The sequence below is a fragment of the Macadamia integrifolia genome, unplaced genomic scaffold (genome assembly GCF_013358625.1).
Source record: "Macadamia integrifolia cultivar HAES 741 unplaced genomic scaffold, SCU_Mint_v3 scaffold1259, whole genome shotgun sequence".
NCBI lineage: Eukaryota > Viridiplantae > Streptophyta > Magnoliopsida > Proteales > Proteaceae > Macadamia > Macadamia integrifolia.
The window spans coordinates 232,584-253,597 of NW_024868136.1; the positions used below are offsets into that span (position 1 = coordinate 232,584).

At 35.5% G+C, this 21,014-nt stretch overlaps 1 pseudogene; it reads right to left on the reverse strand.

Annotated features, from left to right (window-relative positions):
* Window positions 1–1,812: 1,812 nt before the first annotated feature.
* On the reverse strand, window positions 1,813–9,807 carry LOC122063238 (annotated as a pseudogene).
* Between the last annotated feature and the right edge of the window lie 11,207 nt (window positions 9,808–21,014).

Below are 21,014 nucleotides of genomic sequence, written 5' to 3' on the forward strand. Positions count from 1 at the left end.
GTTAGATTACATAGAACAGTGTAATGGACTTTTGATGCATCCATGGGGTCACACAAGGAGAAGCATCCACATCCGTTTAGTGCATCTTGGTAGTAGTACAACCTATTCTTATTGTTTGTAGACTCTAATATTCTCACTGGTGCCCTTTTCTGGTGGAGAAATTCTCTAGTCTCTCTACTCCATAGAGGTTTTTCATGGGGGACATAGTCGTTTTCCTTTGGGTTAAGAAAAAAAAAAAGATTACAAACTTAAAACTTGCATTATATGAATAAATTAGAGCATTAATTGAGGTTGATTCTAAGATAATGATGTTATTATGTGCATGGGTTAGATTACGTACAACAGTGTAATGTTGAGTATCCCAAGTAGATAGATAATTTGGAAGATGAGTAGAGGAGAGAGAGTGTCTGGCGATTTGACAGGGAATGGCTCGGTGGCTGTGGAGGATGAAGATGGGGGCACTAGGGAGTCTCTGGATTGTGGTCTAGAGGTTCCTCCACCAGAAGGCAGGTAGGAGGGTGTAGGTCAGTGGCATTCCTATGCTAAAGCTTTGGGAAACTCGTCCTAGCCTGCCATTGATTCACTTCCAGAATCGATTCAAGCAGGGAATATCCGGTGTGTTGTGATCCCTTGAGAGAGACTATGAATCGAAGAGGCAACACTTTCGGTTTGCTTTAATTGGTAGGGTAAATTTTCATTTGATTTCCTTGGATGCACTGAGAGAGGGGGCTTAGGAAAAAGGGAATTTGAGCTAAGGAGTGATAACACATCCATTGAGAAAGGGATACATTATCTTCCAGTTTTAGTGCGAGGGGGACAAGGTAGTGGTGTGGCGGAGGAGCCCTCTTAGGGTTGGGGAACAGGTGATTCGCTTCCAACACTAGAAGCCTGACTTTCATATTCAAGAGGAGCAAACCTTTACGAAGCTTGTATGGATTTGTTTTCTTGATCTGCCACTTGAGTATTGGCACAAAAACATTCTACTATCTATTGCAAAGGCAGTGGGGCGTCCTGTTGCCCTAGATAGGCGAACAAGACAAGGCCTTCTTGGCTACTTTGCAAGGGTTCTGGTAGAGATTGATATCTCTAACTTAGTAGTGAGGGCGGAGGAAGTCTAGTTCGAGAGACTTGAACCAGGAACTTCTCAGGTGTATAGTTTCTATCAAAAGGTGTTATACGAAGATAGTGTGGAGCGATGTGAGTATTGCAAGAGATAGGTCATCTGGTTTTCAATTGTAGGCAGAGGAAAATGGATGATGAGAAATGGTGTACAGTGGAGAAGTCTACACAGGTTCGAAGGGCGGTATATGTTGGGTAGACCAACCAATCAGTTCTTGGAGATGTCCATGTGCTTGATTGAGGGTTGTCAGACAATGTGAGTGTGCGACTAAGCACCAAAGAAATCATCACTTAAGATTGTGAGATCTGAGAGAATGGATTTTTGAGTTCACTAATTCACACCCACCTCTTAGTGAACATTTTATCACATATCAAACATGATCATTATTGGACTTCATAAAAGATTCACATTTTCCATATCTTTGGAAATTTATGTTAAATAACATATTTTTGAATGGGGAAATAAGGTGTATACTATGCCTCCTCACATGTATTATTATATTAGTACTTTCATTTTCAAAGTGAGAAAACAACAATTAAAAAAAAAAGTGTGAGAGTATGTATAGTACCTTGCTTGCTCAGAGAACCTCTCTCTTTAATAGACATGTACTTTACATGTATAATACATGTATTTATTAACAATGGTTGCACCTAGATCGCTAATGGATAATGTGGTACTAAAACACTACAACACTACAGCTCATAAGCCATTCCCACCTTCAACAAACGCTGGCAAGGAATATCAAAGACTTCATCTCGTTGCCTTAAGCACCTTCTCAATCCATTGTAAGCATAGTCTATGATCAGCTTCTTCCCCAAATTAGATGCCTTGGAAGCCACCACCTCACTCTGACCAACAATATATGTTATGCCACCTTTCTTGCATTCATTATCCACCAATTGTACCTCTATTGCTGCCTCATCGTCATTGATTCTAGACGCCACCTCCTTAATTTTGGCAGCAGTCCCTGTAACTCTCCCATCCTCGAATGATCTTAACTTAAGAAAATCCTCCCTAATGAAGTCTTTTAACCCTATCACCAATGTATCTTCAAACGATTCCCTTTCCTTTTCCACATCTTTGTATCCATATCTCACAATGCATCGGAAGATACGAAATCCATGAGGGTCAACTCGTCGAAACAAGAAGCGCTCCTTTGCTGGGTCTTTGCTTATAGGTAAAGTCTTGATTGAAACAAACATGACAACTGTGTGCAGTACTGGGACATTGTCACAGTAATGAGTGAAGATTTGGGAAATACCATGGACAAGCTCTGAATAGAATAGGGCTAAACCTAGGACTCGAATGTGTGGGTTGTTGGCTATCTCCTTGAGTCTCTCTGCTGAAACTTTGTTTTCTAGCTTGAAATTGTACTTTTTTTGGTATACGTAGTTCCAAACAAACATGACAGACATGAGGAATGCGGCGAAGGATAATGGAAGATAACCCCCTTGAATGAATTTGTCAAAGACTGAGCTCAAATAGATGAACTACAAAAAGAAGATGGTTGCAACATATAGAATAATCAATGCAAAATTTGTCTTCCATATCTTGATCATCACAAGGATAAGAAATGCAAATGTCAGTGTCATAACAAACACCACAGCAAGCCCTGCATTCAAAGAGATGTGCATTAAATTAACAGTTACAAATTTGAAAGAAGTTCAAACATATGCTATCTGAAGGATTAATGAATGACAAATGAATATGTACCATAAGCATTCCCAATCGTCAGTGTGGTCTTAAATCCTAGTGTGACAGCAACGCAAGCTAACATGAGTATGTGGTTAACCTCCGGCACATATATTTGGCCTTCATATTTAGAAGAAGTGTGAACAACTTCCACTCGCGAGAAACACCCAAGTGCAAGAGACTGTTGGACTATGGAGAAGGAAGATGAGATCAAAGACTGGCTAGCAATAATAGCTGCCAACACTGCCACCACCAACATTGGCCAGTAAACAGGTTCTGCAACATAGTTATAACAGTAGGTTAGATTAACTCAGTAAGGGAGTCATTGATGATTTAAGCAAGGGACAATAAGAATTACTCGGAACTGGTTTGTAGAAAACATCATATGCATCAAGAGGGAATTTCCTAAGATAAGCAGCTTGGCTTACATAGGCTAGGACAATGGAGGGAAAAACAACAGTACATGTGCTGATTTGGATCGAGCGAATATTGAAGTGGCCAAGATCCGCGAACAAAGCTTTTGATGTTGGTTTATCAAAGACACAATGCCGAAAGAATTGTAAAAAGAAAGCTAACCATGTTCAATCATATTGCTTCATATATATAGCAGAGTTAAATGGATTTTAAATAAATTTGGCCATTTGCATACCAGTTAAGCACAGGACGATGCCCCCGAGTGAAATCCATGCATCCTTCTTGTTTGTTTGAAAATATTTCACAATGTACACTGGGTTAAGTGCCTTGATTATAGTTGGGTCATGTCTTACGAAGTTGTAGAGACTAATAACAACAATAAAGAGGAACCAGATGGTAAGAATTGGTGCAAAGGTGAACCCAGCTTTCTGTTCCAAACCTTTGAATCTAGAACAAAAGAATTAGGATCACCACAGATATCCACATGATTGTGTTGTTAGACAGGGAACTTTTAGCTTCCCTAATACCTCCTACTGCTGATAATACTGCAAAAAAATAAATAAAAGAGAGTTGTTATGAAGAACAATATCACATAAGATCAAGGTGCCTAGGCTATCAGTTCAAATCAACATGAAAAAATCATGTCAGTAAACCATTTTATGACTACTCACACTTTATATATTAGTAGTGAATGATTTATTTACCTGAAATGCATGAAGTATCCCATCCCCTAGAACCATGGATGTTCCAAGCATAGTCATAAACAAGAGAAAGTACTTTGCAGATCTGCTACTTTCGAGGAAGTATTTGACAGCAGATGCCCAACGCATTTTTGCGGTTTGGTAGTTGGTATTTGGATACATCTTTATCTTCAGGCTGTTGGTTTGGTGTGAAGCCCACCTTGGCATGGCGACATATAAGAGAATATAGAGCAAATGTGCCCCCTGTAAATGGAAGATGTTTTAACAACAGAAATATTTTTGGATACTCAATTGACTCAATGATTGATAAAGATAAGGATTAAGTATAATAGAAAGGTAGATAGTGTTAGGATTTTTATATGGGCTTAACTGATACCGATTGATCCATTGGGCCCAAATAATTATAGACCTACTCTGATTAGGAAACTCCAAGCTCTTGCTATTGTGAGAGTGGAATAGGGTTTTAAGGATTCTATTATAAATAGAATATTGACGGTCCCTGCAGCCATTACTTTAATGCCTTATTGGTTTTGGGAGTACGGCTTTCTCACCAGAGCAAGCACACAGAAAGAGAGGAAACCCTAGAGTAAGAGGCTGCAGAAGATCTCAGTAGAAAGAATCCACTTGTGTAGGTCGTCATTGTCATTTTCATGGGAGTAATGTTTAATCACATGGGACAGAGGTTCATGATCTATACTCATGGGGCTTCTAAATTTACACAGTTGCTTCTCTATTCCCATTTATGGTTCATGTCATGAATGTCCCATTGATTATTATAGATATGGTAAATCCTATGGTTATGTATTTTAAGATCTATGAAGGGAGTACTTTATTGATATTGGTTTAGGGACTATACCCCTGGTTAAATAGCTTTTATGATTCTTGTATTCTAAATACTATAGGGTTATTCATATATTTAATATGGTAAAGGATCCCCAACACTTGGTATCAGAGCCAAGCCTTATAGTGTTAGAATCAAGAAAAATCAAAGAAAAATTGATTTTATATAGGGTTTGGGTCCCAAATCATGAAAATTATAATTTTACCATAACTTAAAGGTTTCGGATCGAAAAACTTTCTTCACGAAAGTTGTAGAGAACGAGAAGGCGGTCATGGTGATATGCCACTAGTCACTAGAAACCTCCGGACACTCCGACACGCACCACTGGAAACAAACTACAGGAGGAGAGAGAAAAAAAAAGGACAGCGGGTCATCACTGGGTCAACTCAAAAACCTACCAAGTTGACCCGGGGTGCAGTGGGTCAACTCATGACCAACTCTATTTGACTCGATCAAAGATTGACCAGGTCATTGACCAATTGACCCAAATTTTGACCCAGAACTAATATGCTGAAACCGGATTAGACCGTTTGGCCAAACCGGTTGGTTTGGATTGATTTTGATTCTTTAAAAAAAATATCTGTAAATTCAAATGGCTTGTACGGGCTAACGGTGAAGAATTTTTCACCCTAGTTTTTTTGTTAAGTCTATTTTTTTGTGCTCTTCGTTTTGATATATTATGAGCCTAGTTTTGATCAACTTTTATGGTCTATTTTGTATAAGTTACGAGTATGGGTGGTTAATGATTCTTTATAATTTTCTTATTAATTGGAAGAAATAAAAGAAAATCAACTCATACATTACTTACATATCAGAATATGAACTTGTTTATCCTTGGTAATGTAGTTCATGTTTTTTTTTATGAATATTTTTTTATTCATGCTTAAACAATCCCACTTTTAGCTGTCGAAATGAATTTGTAGACTATTGTAGTAAGATTGGATGGAATTCACCAAAGTGGTAAAGTTCAACCTTATTGTAATAGAATACAAATTAAAGGTCTTCTTTGTTTGAAAAGACAGAATAATTGTTAGTAGCAAGATTGCTAATGTTCACCCACAGGTGACATTATCAAAGAAAAGTTAAAGTTAAAGCAAGTGAAAAACAGAATAGGGATTTCTTAACTTAGAAGATGTTATCCATCCAAAGATGGTGGTACTTTTTGAAAGTTAGAAGAAGTCTCACAGTAATAGCAAAAACTTGAGTGAATCAGTATGTTTCAGACCCAAATGTCAGGAATGTAGTTATATGCTTGTTCTTTTACATATAAATTGATATTTAGTTTATGTTTAAATAACCCACAAATTTAAGCTGCCAAATATAATTGCATGCTATTGCAGTGGAATGGATGGAACCCACCAAAGTGGTAAAATCTAAGATTACTACAAAAGGTTTGCAACTCAAAGGTTTTTTCTTATTATCAAAGATATAGAAAATTGTTGGCAGGAATTAAGTAATGCTTGTCCAAAGGCTACATTATCAATGATAAGCATAAATGCAAGTGTACTCTAGGCAGACTTTAACCTAGAAGTTGTTATTCATCCAAAAGTGACAGTAATTTTTGAAGTTAAAGAGCTCACACAGTCATTGTAGGTTTTGAGTAGACTAGTGCATTCCAGACCCAAAGGTTGAGAATGTAGTTCGGTTGACACTCTGGTTATGTTTAATGGTTAGTGATGTAACAGTTGATCAATGACAATAGGGTGGTTGAGGGTTTCATAACTATGACCATAGCTTATAGGTTTATTTAATGTGTTATTTTTGTATTTTGATTGGATCAATTCGGATTGGTTGGGTTGGATTAGTATCGATTTTGATCAATCCAATACCAAGTTCTCAAATACTGCCATTGTTCTTTGAAAACCTATTTATGAACATTAATTGATAAATGTTTGGTTTTCTTTTGTTTTTTAGTTTATGTGAACAAGTTTATTTGTATGTCACATTTAACGAATTGTGTTCTCTAATAAATGGATTAATTTATGACTGATCGAACCAAGTGGGAGGATAGAAATATGAATCTTAAGCTGTTTTATGTGGCTCGACCAGTGGGAGGATAAATTTGGTATATTAGGTTGCTAGTAGGAAGATATTACTAGTAGAAGGTCAGTATACTAGGTTGCTAGGAAAATAAATTCAGTGTACTATATTGTTTTTCATGCAAAAGAATTATTTTGAGTTTTGCATTGATTTATTATTATCATAATATTGAAGAATTATTTATGGCTGAAATATATAGTAAATTCATATTCATGTCATTTTGTACTTGTATGTTTTGTTTGAAACACCCTATGATGAACAATTATGTTAGAATTAAACTGGGTGTGAGCTTCCGCACATTTTATACTACACAGTATATTTTTAGGAATCTATGAAAGGATTGGATGAAATCCACCAAAGTGATACATCTTATTCTTTCATAGTTTTTTCAAGCGCAGCAAAATTGGTGACATTTGCCCAAAGGTAATGTCACCCAAGTTAAATAAAATACATGTATAGAAATGACTATAACTTAAAGGTTTCTAAGCCCATATGTGATAAAAGTAATTGTATTTTCAAAGTAAATTTGGATTTACGAGAAGACCAATGCATTCTTAGCCCAAAGGATAAGAATGTAGTTACGGTTGTAACTCTTGTATGTTTTATCTACTAGATGTACATTTATTGTGTAGTTTATCTGTTTTCTAGCCTGGCTATTTGGTGTGTATGATTCATACCTGAGATTTTTAAGGTTACTTGATCTGGTTTTAGCTCTCAATGAACCCAAAAAGGTATTGTTGCTGATAAAAACACAACTGAGGGGATATATGAACAATTTTGTTACCCTATTAAGTTTATAATGATTTTGGAGTAATTTTGAAATAATTTTATCTTAAATCTTGTTCTCTAAATTATTTATGTACATTTATGCTTTATTTGTTTGTGTTGTCCCTAGTTGATTAAGAAACACATTAAAGCATACACTTCTGTACATATATTTATCTCAAATGTGAAAAACATGATAGGAATGAGTGAAACCCACCAAAGTAGTACATTCAGTTCAATTGTGCGTTTCCTAAGGTAAATGTAACATTTACCCAAAGGTGGTGTCACCCAAGTTTATAGACAAAGTACTCAAGAGCCATATTTTCTGACATTGGTGTTATTGAGGTTTTTGATATGCTTGGTTAGTGGGAGTTTTATGATCTCATTTAACTAAATATATCATGGTAGCGACAACCAAAGTTTAAAGATGGTAAAAGTCAAAGTTTAAAACTGCACATGCTAAGGTTTATTAGCAGTGCTTAGCCAAAGTAATTGACGATAAGTCAAGGTAATTGATGATATTTTGTCAGAATTTATGATGTATGGCTGTATTTAGCCTAAGCCCAAAGAAGTGGTGATTTACCACAGGCGGTTTGCCAAAGGTTGTGATTTATGGTGGTATTTAATATAAATCTATGCTAGTGGTGATTAACAACAGGCGGTTTGCCAAAGTTTGTGATTTATGGTGGTATTTAACTTAAATCCATAGAAGTAACAGTTAGCCATAGGCGGTATGCCAAAGTAAGATATTAATTCAAGAAAATGGTGATTTATCAAGTGTTGATTAATATCAAAGTTTTCTACCTGTGAGGTTTTCAAGGTAGGCTGATCTTTAGATCAAGAAATGACCTATAAGGAAATATATATTTCATGTGATCACAGGTATGATATCAATTCCTTATATATATGTTTCCAGACGATCTGGATTAACAGTAGATAGTTATATGCCGTATATTGAGGTGTATTTTCTACTATTGTTCAACAGTAGAGATTATTGATTAGATCAAAGTTTGTTTGAGTAGTGTTCAGTCTTGGGATTATTTGGCCAGGTATCAATGGAAAGACATCAGTATCAGTGTAGCCCAAGTGGGAGATTGTTAGGATTTTTATGTAGGCTTAACTGATACCGATTGATGCATTGGGCCCAAGTAATTATAGACCCACTCTGATTAGGAAACTCCTAGCTCTTTCTATTGTGAGAGTGGAATAGGGTTTTAGGGATTCTATTATAAATAGAATATTGACGGTCCCTGCAACCATTACTTTAATGCCTTATTGGTTTTGAGAGTACGGCTTCTCACAAGAGCAAGTGCACAGAAAGAGAGGAAACCCTAGAGTAAGAGGTTGTAGAAGATCTCAATAAAAGGACTCCACTTGCGTAGTTCATCATTGTTATCTTTATAGGAGCAATGTTTAATTACATGGGACAGAGGTTCATGATCTATGCTCATGGGACTTCTAAACTTACACAGGTACTACTCTATTCCCATTTATGGTTCATGTCATGGATGTCTCGTTGATTATTATAGATATGGTAAATCCCTATGGTTATGTATTTTAAGATCTATGAAGGGAGTACTTCATTGATATTGGTTTAGGGACTATACCCATAGTTAAATATTTTTTATGATTTTTGTATTCTAAATAGGGTTATTTATATGTTTAATATAGTAAAAGATCCCCAACAGATAGTCATGTGCTTCTTATTGGTGTATGCATGTATAATGACATTGAAATAAGAAGGTAACTAAAGATAAGGCTTACCTTCCCCATTGTCATTGGCTGATAAAACAATGAAGACATACTTGATCAAAGTGATCAAGGTCAGGGAGTAAATGATCATAGACAATACCCCCAAGATATCATCGCTATGAGAAATGCCATTGGAAAAATACCAGGAAATGTGTACAGTGGTGAGGTGCCAATGTCGCCACATACGATTCCGATACTTTGGAATGCAAGCTTCAAGATGGTTCCCCAATCCACAGACTGAAATTTGATTGAGTAGCAGGAGAAGACAATGAATAATAATCCTGAAGCAATGCCGAAAGAGTGGGAGGGAATGTTTTCTACCGACAAACAAAACAAACCTCAAATGATCTACGTTTATACTTTTCTAACCCTCTCCCATTCTCCATGTCAAAAGAATCAATTTTTACAAGCTTTCTCTCTTGTGATTGCTCCTGCTGTTCAAGTCCATCTTCAATTTTATCCATCACTCCACCATTCTCCATTGAATTACTTAAACTTAAAAAAGAGTCATGTTAGTGATTCCTTTATTTGTGAAAAGGAAAACAAAAAAGATATAAGCAGCAGTTTTCCATGGTAATCAAATTTAGGATGAGTATGCTGATTACCATATAATAAGAACTATGTATAAACTGATTAAATAATTTGGTGCACAAACATGTTTTAAATCTGCATCACTTTTTGTTCTCAAATATGATCAGAAAAAAAAAAAAAAAAAAAAGAAAAAAGAAAAAAGAAACCCTCCATCCCTTAATACTGAAGTTCTTCATTTAATGAGTCTAATCAGTAGCTCCTTAAGGTATATGCAGAACAATAATAGTCTAAACCATATATAGAAAAAAGTTCATTTTGACTGATAACTTGATAGTGGCAAAAGAAAGCTTACAGTTTTATATAGATAAGAGTTGCTGGAAGTTGTGGTAAGTGCAGGAACCTAGAGAAGTTCTAGTGCTTGTGCTAGCTTCCTCTTCTTCTAGTTTCCTTCTAATAATAGTAAGTAGTAAGAGAGAGAGAGAATATACATAGAGGGCATAAGTGAGGGAAGAGAGAGATGAGAGAATCATTGACTTCTGCGTGTGGACACAGAGGTTGAATACACATATAGACGTGTTTGAATGTACATAGAGACGTGGGAGAGAGGGATAGAGACATTTGACAATCCTTGACTCCTGCGTATGGAGAGCCGGGGTGGCTGGAGAGTGGTGACCTTTGTTAGTTAATTCGTGTTTAAAACACGTTTAAAACGCCACCCCTTTTTTTGCCGTTTTAAATGTCGATTTCTGAATTACTCAGAGTAAGCTAGTAAAAAACGAGAATGACACAAGTTGAAGTTCTAAACATGTTTAGAACGCAAATCTGTTTTTTTTTCCTTTTTTTTTTTTTTTTTTTTTTTTTGAGTTAAAAAAATGGATAAGACAATTAAAAGAAGAAGAAGAAGAAGGGAAAACCCTTTTTTGCACGATTCACCCTAACACTAAGCCCCTGAGTCCCTGATCGTCTCCGACTTTCTCCTTTTGGCCTAAAGGATGCTCTCGCATCTTTGTTGTCCATTGTCTGCTGGCCTCTCACTCCGTCTCGTCTTCTCTCCCAACGGCGAGCAAAATACAGGTTAGGGGCGTCTCTCTCTATTTTTTTTTCTTGAGAATGTACTTCTCATGTTTTAACTAGCAAAACTCTCGACTCCAGGTTGCTATCCATTGTCCGTTGTCTGCTGTCCACTGCCATTGTCCACTGTCCACTGTCCACTGCCCACTGCCGTTGTTTGTTGCCATTTGCCACTATCCGCTGCCGTTGTCCACTGTCCACTGTCCGCCTCATCTTCTCTCCTAACGGTGGACAAAAGAAACTCATATCAAGGGCTTCTCTTTCTCTCTCTTTCGACTCCAGGTATACTCTTTATTGTGCTTGATTTTTCTCCTTTAAACTATTTCATACAAAAATAATTATGTGATCCACCGATTTCAAAACCAAACATTTACAAATATTATTCTTCGAAGTCAAATCTAAAAGTTTACCAAATGATTACAGGATCTGTTTTTTATTTTTGAAAGGGATTGCCAAATCTTTATACACTTTTACTTTTACCATTTTTCTTGCCATCCCCACTCCTGATGGATGGAGATTGAAGAGGGTTCAAAACTCAACAAGTGGAAAGCCTTTGGGCCATATTGTCATCAAATTGATAAATGCCAAAATCAAGAACGTGCTGCTCCACCTTTCAAAACCAAATGCATTTTTAAAATGCATTGAGGTCAAAGAGAAAAAGTATGGGGCTAATGATAGCCATGATTTTGTTGATATTTTTCTTGGACTTTTCTAGATTTTGGACCACTAATTCAATATCATCAAGTATCATAAATCAGATGGTTGAGATCATTTGACTAAATCTGCTATTCAAAATTGGATTACATTCATTAGTATCTCTCTTTTGTCATCAATAAGGTTTTAGTAAATGAAAGATTGTGATCACCAAATCATATTAGATTAATTCAAGCCTATGTGTTTTCCATTCTTCTTTCAGGTATTTAGGTAATTATTTACCAATTTATGCATGTATATTGCCCTTTTTTTGGCGTCGTATTGTTTAAATTTAAACGTTTAAAACGCGTATCATCCGTTTTCGCTTTTTTACCGTTTCTACCATATTTGACCGTATTTTTGACCGTCCTATTCAAGTTTTGATCCATTTAGAACACGCCCATACGGAACAACGTTTTTTTGCCGTTCTCGTTTTAACTAACAAATGTGGAGACCATGGATTGAGGAATCGGTTCGGATTAGATCGGTATCGACCAACTCCGGTCCCAATTCTCAACCGATCTTGGCAAGGCTAATTTTTTGGATCTTCGAGATCACCTCTTTGGTTCCTCTTACTTCGGTTCTCAATCTCTATTGCATTCTATTCCTACATTATCTTCTTCTATTTTCAGTGCTCCTTCATTTCTTTCATTCCTAAATAACCACTTCTATAATCTCTCCTTCCAAATTGGATACTGATGTGCTCAATCTTCTAAACAATATTCTCTTACAATTTCTCATTTCTAATTGGATACTCTTTTTTTTTTTTCATAATTTTTAGAATTTCAAAATTATTTTTTTTTTTTTTTTTTTTTTTTTTTTAATCTAGGACCGATCCTAAAAACAACGTTTTTTTATTATTTATGGCAGATTCATAATAGAACATAGAGCCAGGACAACAAAACACAAAACAAGAGAAAGAAACAAGGGTTTTCACTTTCTCTCTCTTTTTTTTAGGTAGACAATTTCAACTAACCATTATTGTCACCACATCGTTATACTGATCATAATATGTATACAATTGGGACCATTTGTGACTAAATCACACAAATATTAGGTCCGCCAATCTTGCGGGTCAAAATTGTTGGTTAGCGTTGTTTGCATTTTATTGAATGGTCAACAAGAATGTCTTCTACCAATATATATATATATATATATATATAGAAATTTAAATCGGTCCTTAAACTTGAACCTATATTTACACTCACATTTAGAACCTTTTTTTTCTTGATTCCCTTGATAAGGAAAATATTCAGCTCTTCTTTTTCCTCACATTTTAAAATATTCAGATTTTTTTTTTTTTTTTTTTTTTTTATGTTTTATGAGTTCTAATTTAACAAAAAAAAAAAAAAAAAAAGTTCACTAATTGGTGTCATACGATTGATTCAAGGTGTCCATGTAGATATTTGAAATTAATTATAATGACTAAAAGCATATTATACAATTGGTGATTATATCATACATATAATTATGTCATCTCAATGGATACTTAGGATAAATTTAAAAGTGAAGTGAAATATTCCACTAAGGATTATAGGAATTTTTTAAGAAGGATTGTTATTTATGTAACAAAAGTGGGTTCGGTTTGAAAAAATAACAAAATGATGAAACGATGAATCCATATACAATGGGCATTAAAGAGTCAATTAAGTGGGGTAATTTAGACAATTAAATATCATTTATTAGAATCTTAAAATTATATTGTAAATTAAAATTCAAAATGGCATTTCTGTCTTTTTACACAACATATTCCCTTAAATTGGTTCTTTTGCTTCGTCTGGAGAAGATGATAGTGCGTCTTACTTGCCTCTTGCTCATCTTCCGTTGGCAGTTTTATTTTAGAAAGATGTTGATATCAATTTTATTTATTTATTTATTTTTTTAAGGTTTTGGCATCTTGTAATGCACAGATTCCACAATTAATAGCATCTACTAATGTTAAGGAAGCATTGGCTTTGTGTAAAGTACTTCCACTAGAAGATTCAAGTCTTTGAGCAGCAAAAGAGGCATCCATTCATATCATGCATTATTTCCTAAAAAATATTCATTTTAATCAGATTTTAAATTTGATTTTTTTTTTTCTTGAACTAAACTTTTCTGAATTAGTGGATGCTGCCAAAGGGAGTGGCGACGCCATAGGCTAAAGGGAAGAGACTCATGGATGACGGAGACAAATAGATCTTTGGAACATTTTCATTATCCATGAATAGTATCTATATAGACACATAGTTCCATGGATCCATACATATCGATCGGAAAAAATTCAATGGAAAAATAAAGAATCAGAATTGATGAATATATTTCTCGAAATAATCTTATCGACCTTTTTTTAACTAAATGAAACCTCCAATACTAGTCAGCTCGGTAGTAGTGAATACCTTCAAACTAGAGATGTAGTATTGTTCACCAAAATCTGGAATACGTTCAAACTAGAATAATGAATCTTTTAAGTGCAACGCACGCACACACTCTCTTACACTTGATGGCAACTATTACAACTCAAATTTGTTGTTGAACGATGATGAGTATAATTTTTTTAATCTGAGAATGATGTTGAAGGCGTGACTCATATTACTCTTCTTAAGTTTCATGGTTAGGTCATGATGGGAAAAGATGAGAACCGAAGAAATCAGTAATGTTGAAGAAAGAATAGGACTTATGGAAACAAAAATAGCTGCAGGATCAGAAATTGCAATTGATGGACATGTCGTGTGCTTACATGTAGGAGCTCACTTATTCATGCTTGCTCTCTATGATTTCACATTGGTCATAAGAATCAGAAGAATAACAGAACCAAAACTATGATTCTTCTATAAAACCAAATAAATTATCAACCAAAACCTTGATTGCCTAGTCCTGTTAATTGAACTAAGTCGGACTGGGACTTCACTTGGTTGTTCTTTGGGTCACCTACTTGAGGTAATAATAGACACACTAGATTAGGAACATAGCTTACACAAATCTCTATAAATAAGAGGTTTAGACACAATAAGTAAGGGGTTCTCTCTCTCTCTCCCAATTGAGAGTGTGTGTCTCCAAAGATCTCCATTGAAATCCTTGGATTTGGAGGGTGAAACTTTTCTTAGCAAGATCACTGCAATATTTTGTTCATCGTTGTTCGTGCGGATCAACGCATAATGTAACCCGATCCATTCCGCTACATTCTACAGTCTAGTCCTGCTGCATGTCTTAATGAAATGCTAATTGATATTTCACTGTGATCCTTCCGAAGAGATGTTATGCTTGTTATCGTTTCTCTATTGGTTGCATATCTATCATGCGTGACTTTCTATTTTCTCAATATAAGTGAGTTTCAAATTCTTCTATTTCTTTAGTACTGTATAATTTCTTCCAAAACTAAAATTTCAAATATTTGCAAATTTATTTATAAGTAATATCACAACAGCCAAAAGCTTTGTAAATCATCTCCTTCTACGGTTTGGGACTGTTGGGACCACAAGTTTGTATTTATCAACCGTCTTTACTGTTTCTGGGGGGGGTGGTGGGGGGGGGTGGGTTGGGGTTGGGGTTGGGGTTGGTTGTATTTATAAGTAAATGATCTTTCGTTGCTTCACGTCACTTGGACATTTTGAGACATTTACTTCACTTCTTAGGAAACACTAGCCTTTAGTGGGTGTTTCCATTTTAGTGATTATTGTTAATCAAAATTCCTGTCACGTTGTTTAAAGAAAAAAAATTTGCTCTCATTTTTTTTTTTTCAAGTATGTGAGTCTCTAGCTCAAATAGGTAGAGCATTTGTGGGTTTCCCAAGAGATAGTGACTTGAATCCATCAAGACTCATTGAATATTTTTATGTGTAACTATTCTATTAGTTTTTTAAGGTGGAGGGCCAACCAACGTTGACATCTCATCTTGCGTTACAAAAATGGTCACATTGATGTAGGACTAAGTGGCATTATATGAATAAGTGAAGTCATTAATATGCTATCCATTTGAAGAAGGGGAAAGTGGCATACAAACGGAAGGTGAAGGGTTGTAACATTGGTAAATAATCTCTTTTAAGATTTAGTTATGATACGATACCAATCCTGGATCAGTTTGTATCAGTCAAACCGGTCAATTTTACCCTTGCCTATTATTAAATTTTTTTTTTTTTTTTTTTTTTTTTTTTTTTTAATACCCTTGGTTCAATATCAATACCCAATTCTAGATCAATCAGGTATCAGAATCAGTCTCAGTCAATACTTGTAAGATACATTCGATCTGATTTGATATATATATGGAAAAGGCTGGGTAAGGCACCGGTATACCCAGATATGTGTCTATCTCTCTCTTTCTGCTTTGGAAAATTCCCCTATGCCCCTCCCATTCAAGCCCTCTTATTGGTTGAGTCGCTAACATCAGGAAAGCCGGCGGCATACCTAACCTCCTCCCAGGTTAGGTATATATTGTCAACCTTGCGATATTTTGGTCAATTTTGATAAAAAAATAAAATAAAATTTAAGTATACTTATGTGCAATTTGGACATTCTAGTCAAACTTGTGGAAATTAAGTCAAACATAGAGATTTTGACGAAATTAAAATAAATTTAACAAAAAATAGTGACTTTGTTGAAACGCAAGATGTTAAAGGTTTATCATTTTAGGTTTAAGGTTAGCTAAAATTTTGATAAGTTGGTCATATTTATCAAACTGAAGTTAATTGAAACAATATTTAGATAAATTTTGGACACCTTAGTTAAACTTGTGGAAATTAATCAAATGATCCAATTTAGATAACGAAAACTACAGCAATTGGTGAAGTTATGGTACACTAAGCCCACACTGATCAGCAACAGGTCTCGAGATTTGAAGTTCCAGGTCATTGCCTTCCCCCCTCCCCATTTCTATAGAGTAAGTAGCTAATCGAAAAAAAAAAAAAAAAAAATACAATTTCAACAAATTTTGTCAAAATTTAGTGACTTAATTGAAACATGCGATGTTAAGGGTTTACAAGTTAGGGATGCTAAGGGTTACGGATTCAAGGTTTTATAATTTGATCAATTTATCAAACTAAAGCCAATTTAGGTAAATTTTGGACACCTTAGTCAAATTTATGAAAATTAGATTGATACAATTTTGGCAAATTTTGAAAACTTTAATGACTTTATTGACAAACAAACTTCATCCTTGTCCAATTAATTACTTTAAGGCTAAAATCGGGATGACGTGTTAGATTGCCCTATTTGAGTTGTCAAGTTTTGACCTTACAAGCTCAATTTGCAAAGCTAGGTTTATGGATTGCAATTGTAAATAGGAAAATAAATAGTATATAGTATTACCTCGATGTAGCTTTTTTTGTAGCGGTTTGGTTGTGGTACGTGTCAATCCGCACGAACAGTGAGGAACAAAAGATTGCGGCGATCTCGTTAGGTAATGTTCCACCATCCAAATCTAAGGATTGTAATGGAGATCCTTGGAGATACATACTCTCAATTGGGAGAGACAGAAGAGAATAAGGAGAGAGAGCTCTTGAGATTAGGTTAAAACATTGCTTTTTTGCAGCCAAACCCTCTTATTTATAGAGATTTGGTCAACTAAGGTTCCTAATCCTTGTGAGTCGCTCATTTAAGGCAACCCATGAACGAATCGGGTCAAGATCCAGTCCAACCAATTCGATTAACATCTCCCCCTTGCCCACGCGGGGCATAATATACTCAATTGTCCATTCTAGAAGTCTCTCTACCATAGGTGTCTCATTATATAGGAAATAGAGCATGCGACTTTACAAGATAGTAAGAAGGTAGGAGTGCTATATCAAACTTCCATTTAACCAACATAGCACATCACTCACAAATAATTTGGGGTACCCTAAACAATCAAATTACATCAGATTCAACACTCTCGATCCCTCATGATGAGCAGTGCTGACCCTTAAACAAGCAATTGCTCATAATTTCATCAAAACACAAATACGACAAGTCACCCGAGCAATGAGCCACACAATAAGAGTGTAATTCCAAATAGTTTTTCCTAAGCCTACATGTCAATTCGACTATTCCCAATCGTTTTTCCAATCGTGTCCCGTTGGACCGTATCATCCATGATCCTAAGGAGCACATCAAAGTAGTGTCATTGGGCATCCTCTTCATGACATGTTCTCAGGTAGAGGGTATCCATAAGATAAACTCAAGTTTGACCCAAGTGGCTCACAATGATGAAATGTATATTATAGTGCAACTCCCACTAAAGTGGGCATGTCACTCATAATAAAAGAGCACCATATGAGTCAGGGTCTAGTCGCACTATCAAGCGCCTAACTAGAGTCAATTAGCCCCCACGGCACCTACCTATATTCTTATACTCAACAATCAATACGCTACATTGAGACATGGGATCTCTATGTTCGACCATAGAAAGGTCCATCTTAGCTCTAACTAAGGCACCATTTAGCTTAAAAGTTGTCTATTCATCTCACTCACTATCTTTAAGCGCCAAGGTGAATCTCATTCGTGTGATTGAGTCAATTCAAGCCTGGTGACATATTTAAAATATAAAATAATGCAAATCACCTTAAAGAAGTGTATATGTCTCATATATAAATTAAACTGTGATAACAATATGTCTAAAGAAATGTCAAAACTCAAAATATACGTCGAATTCCTAGATTCCTAATATGAGTACGAAAAACTTCCTGAGCAATAGACTTGGTTTTCTTTTTTAGAGGAAAAATTATCACATTTAAATTATGTGTCAGATATACTAATACCCCACCCCATCCATCCAGAAATCTTAGTGCAAAGGCCTTCGCATCTGGTACAAGAGCCCCTTCTTTGCATTATTGCGATCTTTCTCTATGAGTATTATAATTGGAATAATCTTATTACTCTCCAAAGAAATCCATTTACATTTTCAAAAGAGAATCAAAGATTCTTCGTGTTCCTATTTAATTTTCATGTATATAAATGTGAATACGTATTTGTTTTTATCCGTAAACAATCTTCTCATGTCTCAGTCACCATGCTAATTCTGGAGATATACTTCTGTTAGAACTCCCTATGGGTTTGAGTTTGAAACCCTATTGAGGAAACCACACAGGAAAAACAAGAACACGAATCTAATAAAATTATGGAGGATCGATTTGTACCTTTCACCTAGTATGCTAAAGATGATTGATGTTGGTCACTCCCACTTTCGCTCTCTTGGCTTGGCTATGGATCTTCTACAGCCCCTTAAACCTCCTTGATTCTCTCACTTTAGTGGTAAAGTGGGGAAGAGTGAATAATGGTTGTAGGGACCCAAAACCTAGTATTTATAATACTGTCCTGCACTCAAAACCCTAAACTACAATGGGTTGAGCCAGCATATCCCTAAGCTTGAGAGTGGACCGAACCGGTTCATGCAATTTGACTCTCACCCATTTAATCAACCCGAATAATTAATTTAGCCCATAAATCCAACAATCTTCCACTTGGGCTACATTAATTATAAGGATGTCTTTTAAATTGGTGTGGCCATAGAATCTTATTACATTAACCACTCTTACTGTGATTCAGTTGAAAAACCACTCACATCGAATAACAGCAGAAGATACACCTCAATATACGGCATACAACTTTCTGTTATTACAAACATAAGTAAGTTTCTTAACACGAATCTATGTGGGATACCATCATAGAAATATTGACATATCCTCAAATTACACTGTTGTCATTCTATGTAGGTCCTTAACTGAGATATTAACCTTCATTGTGGCAAATCGCCTTTGATCTATAGTTAATATCTAATTGTGGCCTTCCGCCTATAAACTATGGCAAATATTGCCTATGAACTGTGACAAATACTGTCTTAAAATGTGGCAAACATTATCTTTTGAACTGTGGCAAAATATTGCCTATAACTAAGACAATTACTGCCTATAAAAACATTTTCAAATGAAATCATAAACCAAATATTTCAAAAAATAACTATGCATAATGTAAATGCTAAAACTTAACCATAATTCATCAAACTGTGCCCCAAAACATACGGGCTAATGTTCAAAATATAAACAAATACTAAACAAAACCAGAGCTCCCACTAATCAAGCATTTCAAATAACTGTATGTAAAGAAATCCTAACTACTTGATGGGACCAAATTTTACTTGCTCTTAATTGCTGATGATCAGTCTACCTCACCCTTTCTTAGTATCATCCTGCTTATCAACCCCAGAATTCTTCCTCTTCTTTAACCATTTCTTGAAAATAAAACAGTCCTTCTTCACATGTCCTTTCTTATGGCACCAGAAACACTCTACGTTGTTGGTATTCTCTTCATCCTGAGCCTTTTGAGATGTGTCAAGTTCTTGAGAGCTATTAGTCCTATCATATGGCTTGACGCTTCCTTTATTGGAAAATTTTTTGTTCTTTCTGCTTGGTCCACCAGAAGATCCCTTGTGGAAAGTTGCATGTGCACTCTCAAACCTAGTTTGTTTTAATTTTTTTTCCTCTTGAGTGCAAATGGAAATGAGCTCATTTAGGCTCCAATCGTCCTTCAGTGCAATGTAGGTAGATTGGATAACTTTATACTGACTAGGGAGGGTATTCAGTGCAATGTGTACAATATATTCTTCATCGATCTGTATTCCAAGATCCTTAAGTTTACCAGCATCAATAGCTACACCCAAAATGTATTCTCTAACACTCCCACATCCATCATACCTTGTATTCATTAGCCTGGTCATCAATGTGGTTTTCTCAGCTTTCTTGTTGTGTTGAAATCTAGCTTTAATAGCATCCAGGAATTCTTTTGCAGTGTCTTTGATCTCTATGTTCCCACGTATAATTTCAGGAACTGCCTTTTTTAAAACCAGTATGCACTTTCTGTTTGCTTTAGTCCATTTCTTAAACTTGGTCCTTTCAGCACTTTTGCTCGAGTCTGTGAGAGGCTCAGGTTTAGGCTCCCTAAGTGCCAAGTCTAAGTCAAGAAGACCTAAATGCAATTCTAATTCCTCCACCCACTTTTGATAGTTGTTACCAGTGGGTATTGGGATGGAAGATACATAACTTGAGGGAATGACCATCTTACTACAGCAGTAACAACAACACAATGCATGCCAAATATCAAAATATAAACCATAATATAAAAGCATGTAATACCATCAATATATTTTAAATAAGAGTTACAACTAAAAATGTATCCCTATCCTTTGGGACAGGAATTAGCTGATGCTCTTATATTATTCTTTTAACTGTGAAAACAACACTAACTTTGGAATTCAATCACCTTGGGGCAAAAGAACTCCAAATTCAATGTCCCTTTCTGAAATGTGGATGATTATCCTCAAACCTTGATGACATAACCTTTGGGAAAGTATCACCTTTATTGTTGGAGAAGATACAATCGAACTGAATGTACCACTTTGGTGGGTTTCACTCAGTTCTATCATATCTTTCCCATTGGAGATGTATATC